This window comes from Corvus moneduloides, chromosome 5, assembly GCF_009650955.1.
Source record: "Corvus moneduloides isolate bCorMon1 chromosome 5, bCorMon1.pri, whole genome shotgun sequence".
NCBI classification, from domain to species: Eukaryota; Metazoa; Chordata; class Aves; order Passeriformes; family Corvidae; genus Corvus; species Corvus moneduloides.
The window spans coordinates 70,676,431-70,696,682 of NC_045480.1; the positions used below are offsets into that span (position 1 = coordinate 70,676,431).

General features: G+C 39.7%; 1 protein-coding gene across 1 annotated transcript in view; it reads right to left on the minus strand.

The window, feature by feature from the left end:
• The window catches only part of LOC116444705 (bifunctional heparan sulfate N-deacetylase/N-sulfotransferase 3), a 106,950-nt gene extending 92,635 nt beyond the window's left edge, over nt 1-14,315 (minus strand). Inside the window, exon 1 of the mRNA XM_032110375.1 lies at nt 14,274-14,315. The gene's annotated coding sequence lies outside the window, so the exon portion shown is untranslated. The remainder of the gene's footprint in view (nt 1-14,273) is intronic.
• Nucleotides 14,316-20,252: the final 5,937 nt, after the last annotated feature.

Genomic DNA, 20,252 nt, shown 5'->3' on the forward strand with positions numbered 1-20,252 from the left:
CCCTGGCAATAGTTAATACTAAGGACAGCCACAACTTCTTGCTCTTGCATTGCTTCCCTGCATAAGCGAAGACAGAACTAAGCTGTACCCAGACACAGATGGTTTTGTTCAGGTGATTCTGCTGACTAGATCTGGGAGACATGTTTTGGAATTCCAGAAAAACACACTGCTGCATCTAAGAGTTTTACAAATAATACATGAGCACACATGAGTAGTGCACCAGCCTTCATTTGAAGTCTCATGTGGGGATAGCACCCACAGAAATGGCATGAATGATTCTCTTTGTGTTTGCTGAAACACAACACTCTGATAGTGACAGTGCCTGGGTACTCTGTGTCCATGAGGGGACACATGAGAGGCCAGTGAACAGACTCAGCCACCAGAGGCAGGTTAAAAGCCTGTTTATTTTTCTATCCACTGCTACCCAGAGCTATTATTACAGCTTCTCTCCTCTTTGGAAACCAATCTAAATAAAACATCACAACCTTGTAATGTGATTTCTTCTGCCTACTGTCTGGTTTAAGCAACACAAAGTCACAGGGATACCACGTCCCCGAGGCCTTGCAGAGAGGGCTCACCAGCCTTTCTGCTTGGTAACATCTCTCTCAGCACTGTTTTTTTTCCTCATATGTCTAAAATTCACTCTTCCAAGACCTTATGCATGCTCTGGCCATAATCTGACTTCACCTCAGGATACATGAGTAGTGTCCCCTTTCCATTTCCCTGTGCCAAGACTTTGGAAGATAATTATGCAAGTGAGACAGAGATGTGGCAGACTGTACCCCTGGGCTGCAGAAACAGGCCCTGAGGACACTGCAGGTCCCACCTGTACATGCAGTCACACCTTTTCTCACAAGTTACCTTCTCTAGCACATTTAATCCATGTTACTTGCATTAATTGGTTTTCTAAAATCAGTGAGCAAGTGCTCTTGTGGTACTTCTGTTGGCACACAGATGTCGTTAAGCACATTCCAGAGCCCTGCTGAAATGAAAGAGCCAGTTTTCCTATGGAACTTTAATTACATTGTTCTGTGATCAAACACGGGACTGCTGGAATTCACAAAGGACTTTTTCCATAAATAGATTTTTCTGCTAATTTCAGTTGTTTGTTCACCCAACTAATTACACCCAGTACAGCCAGTGCATTACCATCCTGCTGCTCGAGCACTGTAAATTGGCTAGCTACAGCAATAAATACAGCCTCAGAGTTTAGACTTGGCGTACTTGGCTATTTGCTGTTTTAGACCATGATGCTGAAAGCTCTCTCAGTGACTGGGTAATGTTACATGGAGATGCCTGTTACTCCAGATGTTCAGTATGTGCCAAGATCCAGGCAGATATATTCCCAGGCTCCTACACCCATTCTGTCACTACTTCCAGTATCATAAATGCATGGATGAACTACAGTGATCTACTTCAAATAATGCACTGCAGGCATGCATTAAATTCACAATGAGCTCTTCATTAGAGAGGGAATCCACAGGTACAACTGGCTCTGTTCTCCTCTAGAATTTGCAACCATACTTTTTCCAGCTATTTTCTCAATTGTACATTTTAGACAGATTTTTGTCTCTCACTTACTTCATTTTTGGTCTCTTTCTGCTTCCTGGCCAAGGCCTTGTACCCCAGATATCAGCCTGTTTGAAAAGCTGTGGCTCCAGGCGTGTTCCCCACTCTCTCTGCTGCATGGGACCCCTGCCCTGGAAGGGAGAGGACCTGAGCACGTGCCCTTGGCTTACAATTGCTGACTTGGGACTGCAAAATGTCTTACACCTCTACACAAATATGTACATGTCACTAATTCTACTTGGTTAATAATTAATTGTCCCACTACTCAGACAGCAATGTTAGGTAATTCACTTCTGGAGGAACTAAGTTAATGTCTGAGAAACTGAATTAAAATCATAAAATTTCTGATAGTTCACTGTTTAGATATGTGTAGTTAAAAATACAAAAAAAAGAGGAGGAATCTGCAGTTCTTACTGCTTTGAATTAATCTACTTGACCGATATGTACTATACTTTTATATCAACAAAGATAATTTAATTTTATAGGACAAAAACTAGAAAACAAGTTACATTGTACCTGTAATTGAGCTGATTTATAATTAAGATTGAAAACTTTGTTGCTGCATTCCTCATGCTTTGCTGTTGTAATGATAAAACCATAAGAAGCATTTTTCCTTTGAAAGCACTTACATAAATATGCCATCCACTCAGAAGACCTGTTTTACTTGAGCATTCTGACATGCCTTTGCAATTTTAGTGATTAAAATAGGTCCTCTGTGCTTTTTATTGCTGATGCCATCAGAAAGTCAGAGCACGAGTAGAACAGGTCAATCCTCCTTATTATGATCCACAGAGTAATTTACTAAATTAAGTAAGCTCTTCCATCTCAAGTAATTTAATGCAATTAAACATACACCTCACATTTATTTTTGCAAAGGAAAAAAAAAAAGAAGGATCTAGAAAGCAGATATGCATTTGTTTGTAAACCAACAGGAATTTCCAAGAATTTGGAGGAAAAAGATGTCTTATGTCAGTCATTGAAATTAATTTTAAAATAAGGTCAATATATCAGCAGGAAGACAGCTGCTGGATATCAGTAAGTGCATCCTCCTCCTGTGAATGAGGGCTCTGAGAAAAGAGGCACGAGCAAAGATTTCTGGCTTTGCTTGGACTGCAGTAGAAAAAAAGCAGGCAAGCAAGGAATACTAGGAGCCCAGGGAGGCCAAAGACAGAATGGCCATCCAGGCTTGGGACTGCTAAATGACAGGGTCAATAATCAGCTGGGTAATTAGGGACCTAGCTGCACAGATCCTTACTCAGGTTTTATCGGATGAATCTCTGCCTTAACACACATGTAACCTGGTCTCCCTTGAAGCTGAAAGGATTGAACTCAATTCTAAATCAGAAGTTAACCTCTTCCACTTAAAAACTGGTATAAATAGTAAGAAAATCACTTTTTTTGCCTTTGTTTACCAGTCTAGGGAGAGAGACTAGTGGTGGTCTGCTAGTGGTTAACACAAATATTCAGAGGCTACTAGCATGCTAATTATTTGCAGAGTTGATAAGAAAACAATTAGCATGTGCCATGGAAAAGTTCATAAGATATATAATTCAGTTCTCATTATCTCGGAAAGTTTTTGATTTGTGAAAAAGAAAACACTAACAAATGCTTGCTGGAAACCAGCGATTTTCACTAGAGCCCTGATTTTGCCAGTGCCATCAATTTTTCACACCCCTTCAACTAAAGCTAAACATCAGGGGATTCTGTTTCTGACTCGGGGAGAAGATATCAATCAACAGATCACAGGCACATCACAGTGGAGCCAGTGTGTTCCTTCCGGTGGACACTGTGACAAAGTGAATTGGACAAGAACTTGTAATTATGATCCAAAAGCCATGGTCTCCACTCCCTGCTCCCTCCGAGCTGTCTGAGGCAGCCTAAGTTATCTTAAACAAGGGACTGGCTGCATGTCTCAGCAACACAAGATAACGAGGTCTTGGTGAACCAAGTGTCACAAAAAAAGAGAAGCTGCAAGAGCAGCCGAGTGAACAAGCACATCCATCATACACACTTTCTTCCCCTACAGCTCGGCATAAATTCTAGGGCTGGAGGAGGCCCATGGGTTTGATACAGGGCCTGACATAAATAACACATCCCAACTATCCTTCCAAAAGGAAAGTAGGTGCAGTCATGCCACCAACAAAAATTAACTGTACCACTGGGACATCCTACCCTTAAGGGGAACAGAGCACCACAGATTTCTCAAACATCAGCCCCAAGAGATGAGCAACACTTCCTTTCGATGCCCTTGCATGTCAGCAACTGGGAACAGTGGTGAACCTCCCAAATGAACCCTGGTACTGGCACAATTTACAAATAGTCCTCTCTCAGCACTGACACCACAAGTAAGACTCTTAGGCCAGATCCAGCACAACAATATCTCACAACAATATGAACAAAAAAAAAAGTCTTTCTAGTAATTCAATCAATCAGGGTTTCCATCACAGTCCTTTTTTTTTTTTTCCTGTTTTAATACATCAGGATTGCTGTAGGCTTTGCCTTAAGCTTTGACTGACATTTTGGCAGCCTTTCTCCACAAAATGAATCTACAGAGATCAACAAAACATTCTGATAAACCTTTTCCTTAGCAAACATAAAACAAAAGTGTGTGACTTATTGTGCTCACAGATATACTTTTTAAAAGCTTACTACGTCTCTTCTGGAGAAAGAAAAAGGAAAAAAATACAGAAAAAAAAAGAAAAAAGAAGGAATAGAGGAAAAAAAAAAAAGAAAAAAACCTAACAGCCTAGATACCACTTTTATTTTCAAAGATATTCTTTGTCAGTGAAGTAAAATAAACTATGTTTGCCCAAATGAATCTTTGTTGCTGGGGTTGTACATAATCTAGATGGTGGAGTTCACCAAAATCAGTTGAAAGAAACAGAAAGTGGAAAGCTCATGTCAGTGGTGAAGGAGAGCTTTACATTGCTCACTTCAACAAATGAACTAAGGATGATGAGAAGCACCAATAATATTTGGCTTTATTCTAAAATTAAAGTCAGCAGCAGCATTTCTACTCAAGTGCTCAGCAATTGAGTGCCACGCTCTAACATGAGACACATGCTGTGGGAACCCAGAGGAAGCAGAGAGGGGTTGGGGGCTGCTGAAAAAACCACCAGATTATTTGAAAGAGTTAGGCATAATAAAATCTATGCTAGTAAGACCTCACCTGGGTTTTAAATTATTTTATTACACCTAAATTAAACACCCATTTCAGTCAGTAATCGACTAGCTATTTATTCAGGCTTCCCATGTTTCAAAGTCCTCAGCCTATTCAATGATCATCTCAATGCAGCAGTTTGATATCTTGGTGTTTAAATAAATTATATCAGTGAGGACACTTTGACTGCCCATTGCTTGTTACTGCCTCATTCCTATGCTCCAGAGGATGCATGGCTGAGAGCCAGCTGCAGGAAAAGGTAAGCTCCATGAAAAAGCTCACATAAAACCCCAGACTGTCATCACCTCGAAATCTCTGCTTCACAGAAAAGAAATAACAAGAAAAAGTATTTTCAGATGCAAGATTGGCAAAAAATCCAGCTTCTCCATCCTTATCAAGTCTATTCCTACAGTCCTTATTTTAGACACTGTTAGCTTGTAACAGGCTTCCGAAAGAGTGCAAGGAAATCATCACACACAAGATTCTGTGTAGATAAAAGGAAATTCCTTCAAACTTTGACCCAGAGCTTAGAAATTTCTCTCTTCCCAGTGCAAGCTTGAAGCAACTTCAAATCAGATCTGCTCATTAGAGACCAGTTTCTTAAGAAAAGAACACAAGGAAACCAACTCAAAAAACCTGCCAGATGAAGTATTTCCTTGGCCTCTGGAAGAGTTTTTCCCAGAGAGGATGATTTTTTAGAAGACAGAATTCAGAGATTTAGTCTGTGCCTTTCTAAAAGCAGCGTATCTATCAAAATCACAAAGTTAATTAAAGGAAAAATGGGTAATTGTTGTTATTCGTACAACAGTAATAGCAAGATAAATTCAATCTGTTGGCTTCACTGCATTAGAAATCTCACATATAATGTGTCCCACCACACCTTCCCAGGTTCACAGCATTGCAGAACACAGCACTAAATACCTTTCACTTATTTTTTTTTTTTCTTTTTCCAGGAAAGTACCACACATTCCGAGTGATCAGCCATGGCAGCTACAATCCACAGCATGAAACAGCAACAGCATCTTTCATTACAGAGATGTCTATTAATAGCTGATAAAGAGGAATTATCTTTAACTTGTTCCTTTGAATTCATATATACATCGAGTGATTTGTGCTCTACAAATGGAGAGCCATTTTGGAAAAATGCAGATAATAACACGATGAACAGCAAGGTGCAAAAAAGCAGATTTTAAAAATTGTACATTAAAGTCATTAATTATAATGTTACAGGGGGTTTCTGCAAACAAGGGTAGCAAAACCTGATATTGTGTAAAGCAAAAAATAACCACAAAAGAAGGAACTTAAGTACTAGAATTGCAGCGTGCAGAAAAACATTCACTGACAGAGACACATATTTATGCACATTACGGACTCATTCTCAGTGCATCACTCTTGGAGAGTTTATTGTACAAGTGTGTTTAAGAGGAAGGAGAAATTAAGGATAAGCAGCTGGTACACAGAACAGGTGTTCCACATCTGAGCACATCAGAGGAAGTGTGGTGACAGACTTGGCACTTACTGAAAATGGGGGAGGCAAAGCACAGAAACTAAAGATGAAAATTAGCACTGAGCCCAAGGAGTCTAAGCCCAAGAACAAAAGTAAAAGGTTTGGAATTCAGAAGTGACTTGCTTGTCATACAAGGGCAGACTGGTTTTCTCTATTTTATGCCCCTGTATAAAAGGGAACCTGTCAGTCAGAACCAGTTCAAAAGTGCACAACCCACCTTTGCAAGTGCTCCCCACTAATTAACATAAAAATTCTTTGGTATCAGTAGTTTGAGATTCTTCTGGTATCAGAGGATCTTTTAATAATGGATTTGCAGTGTGCCCCGAGCATTTGTGATCTCTAAATCCTTTCTCTGTTTGATCCTCTCCGGGGAAGCCGGTATCCCCCATGTACTTTTATTTATCAAAGCAAGGGTGATTTGTCTAGAACGGATAATTACAGAATAACATGGCCACAGGGTGTTCAGGTGTTTCTTTTAACTTAGGTAAAGGCTTCCTACCCCAGTGTTATGGGAACAGCCTGTCCTTTCACGTGGCACTTGGCTCATGTCACAAGAATGTATGAAATGTCTCTACTTCACGAATGCTTTTGAGAACTCAGTCAAAGATAAAAGGTCAGATAGCTAAAGCATCTAAGTTCTTATTTTCATTTTCTCTGAAGTTTTAATTCAACAGCAAAAATGTGTCAAATAGGAGTAAAAGCTTTTTTTTCCCCCCCTATTTTTCCTGGCTTGACTTTTCAGTGCATCAACATTTCAGAAAAACAAAGTAAACAGAGAGAAGACAAAAAGAGGCTGCCTGCAATTTCTTCAAAGTGTAGTCAGTATCCACAGTTCTTTGTGCCATGATTTTCCTTGGAGAATTTTGGCCAGGAGGCATTGAAAGGATTTTATGAACATCAGTCCATTTAAATGCAGCCCTAGGGAGATGGGGAAGCACTGTCCCCCCTCAACAGATGGAGATGACTGAAAAAGAGGCCAAATGGTTTGCCCAAAGATATCTAAGTTAGCAGGCTGAAAGTATGGGGATGTTTAGAAAACAGGACATGAAATAAACACACCAAAGAGGGGAAAAAAAAAAAAGAAAGAAGTCGTGAGAGGCTAATTTCCAGAAAAAAAATTTTTTAGCAGTTTAATGGTATCTCCAGGATAAACAGAGAAAACACATTAATGGAAAACTTCATCAAAATTGGATAAAATGCAAATAATCTAATATTTCTGATAAATTATGCTGTGACTGATTTTCTAAGAGGAATTTCAAATGAATGTGAAATATATTCTTTCATGTTCTAAAGTGCTTTTCCATCATCTATGATAGAATTAATTCAAGATTTATTCACTACTAAAATATGAAGGAAGTCCTTAAAGCGAAAAAAAAAAAAAAAAAGAGAAAGCCTGGGAGTTCTTCAGAAATAAGTTTATCTTTGTACCAGTATTACCATTACTTTTAAACTGACAATCTTAAGTGATTCCTACATTTGGCAGGCTGGAATTCCACTCAAACCAAATTGTAAGAGTTTTTGGTGTACTTTTTAATGTCCTTTTCACGCTTGAAAATACTGGGACAGCACTTTCCCTTTATCCTTTCTGGTTCTGGCTTACAGTGGTCCCTTTTGTTTCAGCCAGATGGAGATGCAGGCACTTGCTATGACCCCAGTACACAGCAGAAGCACTTTGCCTTAAGAAGAAAGATTCAGCCCAGCCTGCAGTGAGGGAATCCTGTTCTCTCTCCCTTTACCTGTACAGGAACTTGCAAGACACTGTGGAAACTTGCACATCAAAATAAACACAATGTGACAGATTTTAAAATCAGCAGTTATTAAATAAAAAAAGGCAAAGAACTAGGAAATATTTGTTGTCTTACTCTGCATCTCCTAAGGGACCTTTATTCATTTTGTTTTTAAAAACAGCATCAGCAGAGATTTGTAGAAAAAAGATAGGGCTGTCTACCACCTACCGGCTTCCACTTCAAAATGAGTAAAATAAATCCTCCTCCCTAAAAGCAAAGCTTGGTGTGTTTGTGCTGGTAAGAGGTATTATCTTCATCAAAACAAAGAGAATGATTACATCTTACTATGAGGGCTTCTTCCAGTTCAACTAGGAAGGACTCAGCTTAAACTAGAATTTGTGAGTGAAAAGGAATAATTTACTCCAACTCAATATTTGTAAAAGCACATCTGGAGGAAGGAAGGGTCATTCCCATCGTGGGAGGAAGTTACATCCAGTTTCATGCTTGCTGTTCCATTTCAAATACTGGAGGGCTGCTATTTCTGCCAAAGCACACAGTGTTCCAAGCCAGCAACTGGTAGGAAAACACATGTTGGTAGATCAAGGCCACTGACTGTGCAACTTGGGAATATACTTTCACGAGTGGAAGAGCATCAGCTATGGCCTAGAAATAGATCTCAAAGCCCTAAACTCATCCATGTGATATAACAAAATATAACCAAAACCTTTTTTTTTGCATCTGCAGTTCATTAATTTTAGATTTTCATCATTCTGAATTTTGAAAAGAGAGCAGGAAGACCTCACGCTAAATTTAGTATTTCTATTGTCTCATGGCTTCTAGGAAAGTTCTCGGTTCTCCTTGCATTCCCTGGAACATCTGTCCTGAACATGTAAGCACTGGAGCAGTAAAAACTGCACAATAAATACCTATCAGTGTGGTGAAGTTGACAAGGACAATCTTCATCAAGAAGATTCAAACTGCAAAGAGGAACAAAACATTTCTGGAAGTTTCTGGCCCTTTCATATCAATCTACATTGTGAACCCTTAGCAGGGTTCCAGCTTAAGAAATGCATTGGCAGGTTTGGGGGTAAAGATGGTAGAACTAAAGATTAGACTTGATTGGCAGGAAAAGCTGATGTGCTCCTAAGTAATTGCTAAAGGTCTAGGATATTCCAGGCAGATAAAATTACTGAGTTGATACAACACTTCTTTCTAAATGACTGGCCAAGATTTAAGTGAATAGCAGTTTAACAGCTCTCATTTCCATCAGACTGTGAAGGGAAAGAAAGAATATTTCAGCCTGCAATGTGAAAGCTGACACAGAGCTGTCAGACATTTCCTTTCAGCTAATCCTCCCTAGGAAATGCAATGTGTGAGCTCTGAATTCCCTGTGAGTTTATCGATCTCACTTTTGCCATATAAACAAGTGATATCGGCCTTGAGGATCTGTCACCACAAAGTAAAATGGCAGTTTCTTGTATCCAGATGCAGGAGGATTGGTTTGTTTGCTTGAACTGAATGAACACAACATGCTGAAGGTGCCTCAGCAGATCCAGAATGCAACAGCTGCCGGGATGTGACTCTTCCCTCAGTCACTCACAAACTGAAGGCAACCTCATGAAAGAGCTGTTCATGAATGCCAGTTTTTGTATAATGAGTGCAGGTCACTCAGTGATGGAGTAGCCCATGACATTTGTTTTAACTACAGTTGACAACATGGTGTTCAATTAACTAGAGGTAATCCAGCACAATGTACTTGGACATGCAGATGTGAAAGAAGCAGCTTCCTGAATATTTAAATGGACAATGTCAAGGCAGTCACAAATACTGTATCAGATTAGCATGACTAACACAGTTTGCTATCTGGAATTATGGAAAAAAGCCCTCATTGCTGAGCATACTACTTTGTGTAGCCTGTTAGTACTTATTTAGCATCTCCTGTCTGCCCTCATTCTTGGCCAGGCTGCTCATTTATCAGGAGCTCTGTGCAGCCAAGAAACTCAGTAAGGCAGCCCAGCACGGGCTGCCCATACATCATGGAACCCATTAGCCATGCACATTTCTTTCCCTGGCTTCCAAATGGGCTGCACCAATTTGTTACACAGCTCACCCGTGGGAGTGAAAGGTATATAGAGCAGTCTAGTGCCAAATATATGTAGCTCAATTACAACAAGTAGGACAATACAATTACACAAATATGAGGGATAATTAATTGCTTGGAGAATAAGCCTTCGGACATGAGCTGCTCTCCCACTACCAGAGCAGAGCATACGCAGATGGACAATAAAACGCAGATATAAGCATCATAGGTTTAATTCCACACTTCCATTTAGGATGGGATGCATTTCTTTGGGGGAACTGAGTCTAAAACCCTCTGAATTCTACTTCACACTGAAAACAGAGCAACAAAACCACTTGCCAGCATTGTCTTGCTAACTCAAAGTTGCTTTGAAGAACAGTCTATGACATAACTGCTGAACAGTCTCTCTCTCGGACACGAAAACACGGAACAGTTTGCTATTTCTATTATTTCCTCAGTTCCCAAATCTGCTGCAGAACATTTTAATAGGAACCAAGAAAACTGTTCTTTAGAAACTGTTTTATTTACACCCTTACAAAAAAAAAAATAGGCCCTTTCTAATCATCTTTCTGAACTACATTCTACAAGGCGTTTTTCACAATATTTGATTTCATTAGCTACTTTTCCTGGGCAAAAGATTTATCCTTTGACTTCCTGAACATTTTCTGGTTGTTTGTTTTCATTATGTTGCAATTTCTGTTTGTGAAGTTTGTTTCAAGGCAGCGCAGTTCAATCTGGGAAGCGCACTGTGCTCACAGGGGTGACATTCCTTTTGAGGGCTTCATATCCAGCTACTTCTCATTCCTGCAAATGCCTTTTGCCCTGTGCTGCTTACGCTGTTTCCTGGTTTCATTCCTGTTGCCTTTTTCAAATATGCTCTTTCGTTATGCAGGTGAGACAGGCAGACCAGAACTTCCACACCAAGGCTCTGCTCAGGGAGCGTCCCAAGAGATGGGACTGAGTTGCCTCCTCACAGAAGACCCTCACACTGCCCTACCAATAGTCCCACATAGCACTGCCCAACCCTAGCTCCTCTCTCAGCCCACCTGCCTGCCAAGGAGCCACTCCTGGCTCATGCTAAACTAACAAATACTGAGGGTCACTAACAAAGCTTCATCCATCAATGCTCTTCATGCAGGTGCCGTGCATACAGATCCTACACAGTATTCCTAGAGACACCAGCTCCAAACTAGCAAATAAACATTCTTCCAGCTTTCAATTGGACATCATTTATAACATTAAAAATTGCAAGTTACAGTAAAACAGAACTAAAATTATTTTTCCCCTGTTAAAAGCTACATCTTAACAGATGGATTACAAAACATAGACACCAGAATTTATTCTATTTCTAATGCAAACTGCTAAGAGGCATAGGAGATACTTCTTGTATTCCTTACAAGGAAGAAGAGGAAGGAATTCAGGTAATTTATAAAAGATACCCACATTTTCAGAAGATTGAGCCTACATAGTAAGAAAAATGTGGTGTGCTATGATGGACCAGGCACATCCTGTGATGAATGAAAGGTGCTGCTCTGTTTTTCACACACTGGGAATGCAGAGAAGGGTTCAGCATCTCTGCCAATCCCTTGTGTGATCTGAGTCTTACCACTTCACCTGCCCTGCAGGGTGGGAAACTTCTGACAGGAAATATGTATTATTGAAGAAAGTTTTTTCTCTAGGGCACAAACTTCTCTACTAAACAGATAATGGCACAGGGTGGTATATCCAAAGAATGTAATTCTGTTTGAGTGAAAATGAAAATGTTATTTGATATAGACTAGAAAGACATGAAAGCAAAGAGATTTTACTGCCTTAGGCTCAATGCCGTGCTTGGCAATGTTTTTTCTCTTGGCAGCAGTGAAGGCCAAGGTGAGGGGTCTGAGTATTACCCAAGCTTGCATGAAGGGCTACCTGCATTACCTAATGGTGCGTGCTGGGCACTTAACGAGCCATTCCTCAGCTCTGGCTGTTGTAAGAGGAAAAAGAAGTTCCTTTGAGAAGTGCATTTGCCATGAGGGGATGAGTGGGTTTGATGCTTACTAGTGTAAAAACATAACACTGGATGTAAATCCATCCATCCATATGCACTCTAGAATGTATTATTTCCCTTTTACTGAGCACAGTATTAATAAGACAGAGCATTATGTTCATGTATTAAACATTTTATATAATGTATGCTGTCTTTGAAGCTACACAAAGGTGATTTGTGGCATAATTAATGAACTTTGCCTTAGGTGCGCTAAAAAATGTATAAGTTGTGTAAAGTACTATCCATTTCATCATTAGGGCAACTAAGTTGCATTTAGTGTAAAATAAACCCAGAATATCTCTGTAAAACAGAATTATAATTCTCAGGTCAGTGATCCTTATATTATAGACTTTGCTTTAGCTGATTGATCCCTTTGATAACACTTCTTACTGCCTGGTCCACAAGCAGAGACCAGAATGGGTCCTGAGAATAACAGGTTTGTTAGCCACCACCAGCCAATGCAAAGTAGTGCCCAAAGGGAAAGAAATCATCCAGGCTCAAACACCCCCCAGAATTCAGCCTGTTGTTTCCTGGAAAAATCAAAAGCTCAGCTCATTACAGTTCATGTCCACACACACACACACTTTGAAATCCTGCTTGTTTCAAGTTCTGCATTGTTGTGTTCCTTCTGAAATTTAATAAACATGACCTGCTACAGTACTCAGCACCCTAAAGACACAAAGATTTGTCCTCAGTGTGAAGCACCATTAAGCCCTTAAAAATGCAATGATTTACTCTTTATATTATCGCAGTTAAAAAATGCGATACTGCATTGAGTCAAAAACAAAGCAGAAGGAAGCCCTTTTTTGGCTTCAAATTTTATTCCACAGCTTGAATTTGATGCCTCAGTAGGACATCAAAACACCCCATCTAACTGAATACAGGATTTCTTGGAAAATTTTCCCATATGGTTGAAGAAACCAGGGGAACACAAAACTGCATTTAACAGCTTAAATGTACAATTTGGGTGGGTTTCTGTCAATTTTAATCCTCAGAAGTACTTCAGTAAAGCAGGAACATATATTTTGGTATATTGTTACCAAATAATGGTTGCTAATTGTTTGCTGTATCTACAAACACATATTTGCATCATATTTACTAATTTAAATTATTAAGATAACAACCCTTTTTTCTTATAAGGCAGAAATGAGGACTCACTCCCAGCTTTTCTCTACCTACTTATTGAAGCAGAAGATTAACAAAATCTCATTCGTATGCCAATTAGCATATATTTAGCAGAGGCAATTTTACACAGCTCACAGCTTGTGTCCAAAGATCAATTTTCACTTGTTTTGGATAGAATGCCAACCAGCCTTAGTAATTTAAGTTGTCCTAATACTACACAGTGTTTCCATTTTATTGGGCTCACAGAGCCTTGCTGATGATCTTGGTTGCTGTATTAGTCTTTCAACAAAACCCCCCACATCTTTCTCTGGACTCTGCAGGAGCAGTTTCAGGTAGTATTTGTTATCATGGATAAAGCTGTCATGTTTTGAGAGTATTACCACCTTCTACAACAGCTCCCACAGGACTGAGCTTATGCAGAATTCACAATGACAAATAAAAACCCAAACAAACAAACAAACAACTGTCTAGCCTAAGTTGTACATTTTACTTCACCAAGGGCAAAATTCAGCAAAGCACAGCTCCAGCCCCTCAAAGAGGGGCTGACACATTCCTATTTGCATGAAAGATTATGCAAAGAAACAAAAGCCAGTTGACATCTCAGCCACATCAAATGTTTTAACATCAAATGTTAAACAGCACAACCAGGTCTTCCTCCACTTTGATTCACTAAAGCTTTCATCTATTCTTATTTTCCAGTCTGCCTTACTCCATCTGAAAGCTGTGCATTCCCCAGAAACCCTGTTCTTCCAATAAACAGTCTGAAGTGCCCATTATCCTGGCGGGATTCTACCTTTTGAGGACGAACACACCAGGCTGTGTTTATCAGGGTCAGGGGAAAGGGCACATGTAAGGGAGTCAGGAGAACTGGCTCTGTACTTAGCTCTCTAATTACAATCAATTTTTGAGACACTTTTCCCCTGGCAGGCAGGCAATGACTTCGGTGAGGAATTCTTGAAAGAGGAGATTGCCTCTGCAGTTATTCCATACGTGTGTGTGCGTGTGTGCACGTGCAGAAATCCAACCTTCACTTACATACCAATCCCATTTTGCATCACTGGCTCTGCCTCTCTTACCTTCTCTCAGCTGGCACGTTGGCAATCTTCCTTTTGGCAGAAAGATGCTGATAAAAAGAAAATAAAAAGAATGATTACATTCTTATTTCTTTGTCTTCCCGCAGCTCTGTAGATAAATCAGATGTTAAACGTTATTTTTATAAAGTCTACAATTTCCAAGCTTCAGGCATGTAGTGAAGATCAAGTCCTGCTACTGTCAACATCCTTTGCCTAATAAAGCATCTCAGGACAGCTCAAGCTCCATTTAAACTGCTTTTATAGCTCCCCAAATATAATTTTACTAACCTGCTTTTTAAATTATAATTGCCCACTGGCCTGCCTGCTGGTGGGGAAAACCTTCAATCCATTATTCAGCACAGACTCATGCAACCATTACTATTAACAAGGGAGAAGTTAGCTAATGACTGGCAGCTTAAAGAATAATGAAACTGTTAATATTTGAGGCCATCCTCCCTGGTTCTGTCTATCACAAGTGCTAGAATCATTTAAATTAAATACTTTATGTGACTAAAACACATTTCAGATGATATAATGAGCTACAGCTATTGCTGTTGAATGCATCTATCATTTCTAAAGTCAGGCTTAAGTCCACCTGCTCACTGAGGGCTCAGTTTTGCCCTAAATTACACATGGATAATTCCACCACAGTGAATCATATGATAGGGGGTACATTAGGGGAATATTTCATCCTTCAAAAGTATTTTCCTAAAAGTTTTTGAAAAATTAATTCAAATTCAATAATTTTTACAATTTTTAAAAGAGAATCAATTAGCAAAAGCACTATTGTAGAGAGAAGTGCTGCTGGTTTGATGAGACAGTTACACAGTCCTGTGCAAGAGAGTTTTATGAAAGACTTTTTTTGCGAATGCAAACGATTTAGTTCAAATGAGATTTAGTATTAAAATGGATATACCAGAAACAAAGTATTAAATCTCTCTTTTACCCAAAGGGAAAATACCTCTGCAATCAGAGGATTTCACGTTAATGGTCTTTAGTTATTTCTGCAGAGGTGGAGGAAGTTTTGAGCCTTGCAGTGTATGGGGTGTGGGGAGTCAATGTCCCACAGGCATTCCTGGTGACCCCATTCCACGGTTCCCCTGGATTTTAAGACACAGGATATAACGCTCCCATTTGTTCCTGCCAGTGCTATTTTTCCAGGGCAGGCTTAGGAGCAGAACCAGGCTTCCCCTCCTCCATGCAGAGCTGATCAGAATACCAATTGAGAAAACATATTTCAAATTAAACAATGTCATTAAGTATTCACAAGATGCCCAATTACCACTGTACCCAAGTGTGCTTGCTGTCAATGTATATTAGCTACAAAATTGATAGAAGGCTAGAGCCGACCCAGAAATTGTCACAACTTGTGATCTTTGTCAATTCAGCTGAGTGACAGGCTGAGTCATGTAAATAACTGCACCTCCTGCCATTAAAAAGATCACTTCAGGTCACTCAAAGCAAAACTTTTTTGTTTTCTCACAGAAAAAAAAAATCCTTGAAGTTTTCTCTGGCCAACCAAAGCTTTGTTTAGTCAGTGGGATTTTTTCCCCAAATTTACAAATGTGAAATATTTCTAAAACAATTTTTGAAATATATTTTCAGATTTTTTTCCAATCTGATTAAAAATCACAATGTTTTGGGTTTTTTTCACATAACTATTTATTTTGGTGAACGCTTTTCAAACAAGCAAAGAATTGCCTCACTTTTCCTTCTAGTTGTCCTCTCAAAGAATATTTTATTTGGCGTTACTCAACTTATTCATTAACTTAAATAATTGAACTAATTTACAGAATAACACACGTAACACAAGCAGTAGTGTTAATAACCACCAGTGAGAAGGCTGGTCCAGGACCAGCCATTGGCATGAAACCTTCCCAGAATGTTCTGAAGTAACCATGGTTGTGAATTCACTTGCACCGAGTGTGACTGTGGATCTTTATGACTTTTTAAGGAAGTGCTCCAGAGCCTTCTGGGTGCATCAGGGGGAGATGAACAGGCAACCTCCTCTGCACGGACTGCCTGCTCCTTCCCAGCCCCTTCCATGGACGTCCTGAGCCAACAAATATAACAGCTTTATTGCTCATGGCGCTCTGCAGTCTCAGGAGCTGGAACGGTTTCCCCTGGAAAGCTGAGCTCCTGCTTCCCCCTTCCATCGTCAGACTGGCAGCTGTTCTGTGACACCCACAGTAATCTTTGATCAAAGACAGCGTGTGCTCATCTGTCATTTATCACCTGCTAAATCCTCACTCCCATTTGGCTGCCAGCTGGTGTTTCATGGAATTGTACCTGGATATGTTTATGGATTGCACCTTCATCAGCGTTCCCACAGCTCCCACATATGTTAGTGGTGGCAGAGGGAGGGGAAGATTTTTTCCTTGGCTTCCAGGACAAAGTTAATGCCTGACCCAGAAAGGACTGAATCCTGGAAGCCTGTGAAGTACTTGGTGGCTGGTTTTAGCTGTTTCTGCAGAGGAAGTCTCCCTCAAACAGGTGAAAGTGTTCCTCTAGCTGGCTCAATGGGCTGGATTGTGTCAGAGGTGTTTTGATTAATCCCATGTAATTTGGGTGGTTTATTAATCTGGCAGTATTTTGAATGGCTCTCCAGCTCTCTCCTGCTCTCCTGGTGTACCTCAGCTTCTTCGCTTTGAATTCTAAGACACCCTGTAGATCAACATCCATAATGTATGAGCTCAGGCTTGACGTGGTGACAGTGCTGCACAGCCCTACAGCGGACAGGATGCTAAGAAGAGGTTTTCTTCTCCCTTCCCAGAGGGTGCTTTCCCAGCTCAGTGTGGAGCCCAGTGCTGCCAGCCTGGTTTATGTGTGCTGACACCGAGCACAGCCAGCTACCTAGAAGAAAATGAAATCTCACACTGAGAAAGGACCTACTATCAGTTAAGCTTGCAATGAGCTGTAACTGAGCCAAGTACCATCAGCAAGAGCCAGTTTTGGGGCTTTACTGTTGTTCAATACAAGAGATTCCCTCTCTAAGCTGTATTTGCCTCTGAAGAAGATACTGGGGTTACCCAATGTACCTTGTAACTTCCAGTTTTCTCATAGTCACAAAGTTCAGACCAAAGACACCCAATCGCTTGGGGAGGGAGGAATGAAAACAGTAACCTGGCAAAACAAGAAACTGGTGCTGAATAAGTGCAGTCTGAACAACTCAAGAAAACTCCAGAGCAAATTAGGTCTTGCTGGCAGAATACATCAACAGAGGAACCTCGCTTCACAGCAGCGTCCCTCATTCCAGGATATTCTCTTATTCCTCATTCCTAGACTCAAACTTCTCAATGACATGAATGAAAATTTTTTGACTGATTGAAACATCAGACTCTTTAATTCCTGAACATGTGAAGATGTACCAAGATTTCTTCCTCAATATAGGATTGTACAGGACAAACTTCAAATATTTCTCCATCTCATTCAGAATGGTTTTGAATTAAAAAATCCCAACCTTCTGCTTTGAATTTGATGACAAACAGAAAATAAATGAGAGACTCCCCCTTTCTGGGACAGTGCCCCAGCTGCACTGAGACAGAAGTTTTGTTAAAACCAGTGTATCAGCAAATTGAGTTGGTAGCAAAACTCCTCAAATCAAATTCAATTTAAAGCCTTCCAACCAAAGTCATAATTTTTGGTTCAGTCTCAATTTCCTTTTCCATATTTTTCAAAGTAAAAAGGGAGAAATGAAGACTTCATAAAATTTACAGAATTATATACAAGTGACACAAACCAGCATGTGCAGCTGAAATTTAACAAAACCATTTATTTCATTTAAAAACCCTTCCTAGATGATGCTATGCCTTTTCTTTTTCTTTTGACATTTCCAAAATGTTCAAATAGAAATCCTAGCATTTGCTCTATAAAAATTCTATGACAGAAAATTGTTTTTTAAGATACATATCTTTCAAGAAATTTCATGTAGAATCTTTTTTGCATAGTTTCCTGCCATCAGCATTGAAATCCTTAGAAAACGCAGCCAGAAGCCTGAGTTGCCTTATATTGAACTTGTCTAAACTGTGTTTTAGAGGTTATTTCATTATACTAGTGCAAACACTTCTATGCACCCATTTAAATAATTTTAAATTTGGTTTATATTGATTTAGTATGTCAAGCCCTTCTCAGTTTAAGGGAAGTCAATACTGGACAGGTTTAATTCACTTGATAGCTCCCTGAACAAGACTTTAATACAATCAGTCCAGCACTCAAACTTGATTAATCAGTGCAATCCCACAAGCAGCCAAACCACCAGAAGTAGAGGAACTGGACTATTTTATCATGTGAAAATATACTAGTACAAAAAAGAAAGCTGATAAAAGAGGTTCCATTTCTTTCCTCAGATATCTACCTGGATCTATTTGGGGAGGCTGAAGTCACACACTCCCAGGAAAACGCTGCATCTGTAATTAGCCCACAATTAACAAAGCTTTGGATGACTTCTCTAAAAATAAATGAGTGAATGGTGTTTCAGAACTGTGCAAAAAGCTTGTATGGAAGAACCAGAGGAAAGACGTGAAACTTCAAAGTGCTCCCCCACCGAACTGAACACTCTTGTTCAAAGGCAAACATTTCCAGCTTACAAACCAAAATCAAATCATTAGGAAAAGCAGAATGCTGCTCACTAATATACTTTAATGACACAATAGGCAGTAATGGCTGATTCAACACAACTGCTTGCAAGTTGGTGGTTGAGCCCTTGGCCCTGGTTTCCTCAAATCAAACAATGCTGCCAAGAGAATGAGGAACAGATGCTAAATACGCACATCTTGCACACTGCTTCAATTTGTTCATCACTGACTTCCTTCGGGATAAAGGAGATATTGTCAAAATGATAATGATGGTGTAAACATTTTGGCCACTTCAAGCATTTTCTGAATGCCAGATAAATTCAGAATAATTTTTAGCAGTAGGCTTGCCAGAACATCAGCTGAAGCCTTCATTATAGCTATTCATATCCCTATAATAAAGGTTGCATCAGCAATTCCATTATAAATGCTCTTTCAGAGGATTTGACAATTTGGCTGAAAAAAGTATTTTTGGCTGAAGCTTGGCATCTAAGTTGTCTTAGATACAATTTTTCAACTAAGTTTTAAACTGTTCAGCTGTTTTCTGCATAAAGATGGAAGAAACAAAGAGGGATTAGCTGGTTTCAATTGTTCTTTTTATGGGCCTACATAAAAATGCACCAAACTGTTTCTTTTGAAGTAGAAACTATGTCAAGGAAAAGAAAAGCCAGGAGTCACGTACACTAAGTGCACTTACACTTCGATACATACTAATTACAAGTAACTGTGGCATGATCTGGATTAGGTGCTAGGGAAGAAATTCCTTGGAGGAATTGTGACACAGAAAGTCACTCAAGCTTTTTGTTAAGCCAAGAAAGGGTAACACTGATAAAATCACCAGCCTGAGGTCAAGTACTGCTCTTCAAGAAAACAGTGCAATGGGACAGTAAATTTATAAATGTAGCTGTAAAGAAAAAACTTGACAATTCTTCAGGTTTAATTTAATCACAAAATTAGTAAACGGAGTTGGAAATCAGTAGTGTGATGGCACTGATCTTCCACCGTGTCTAGAAGGCCCACAACCTGTAATGGATGTTTATTTTTCACTCTAAGTACCATCTACTTTTTAAAAGATGACGGCTAAACAGAATCCAGCAGCTGTGTCGCAATTATAAGCTCAAAAGCTGGAAAGTAGACGAAAGCCCTCAAAACGTCCTTTGTCCTGACAAAAGAGACCTTCACAGAATCTTACTCCACACTGGGTTCAATTTACCAGTCTTCTTCCTCTCTGTTACGCCGGCTAGGGAAGAAGGCAATCTCCTAAAAATGCAAATTATTTTGTTTTCCTGGGATAATTATTTTGCCTGTCATAGAACCAATTTGGAGATACTTCTTTTCCCTCTGTTGGCAACCTCACACACAGGGGTGGCTCAGGGATATTAGTGCCTTGGTGGGCAGGTCTGATAGTGAG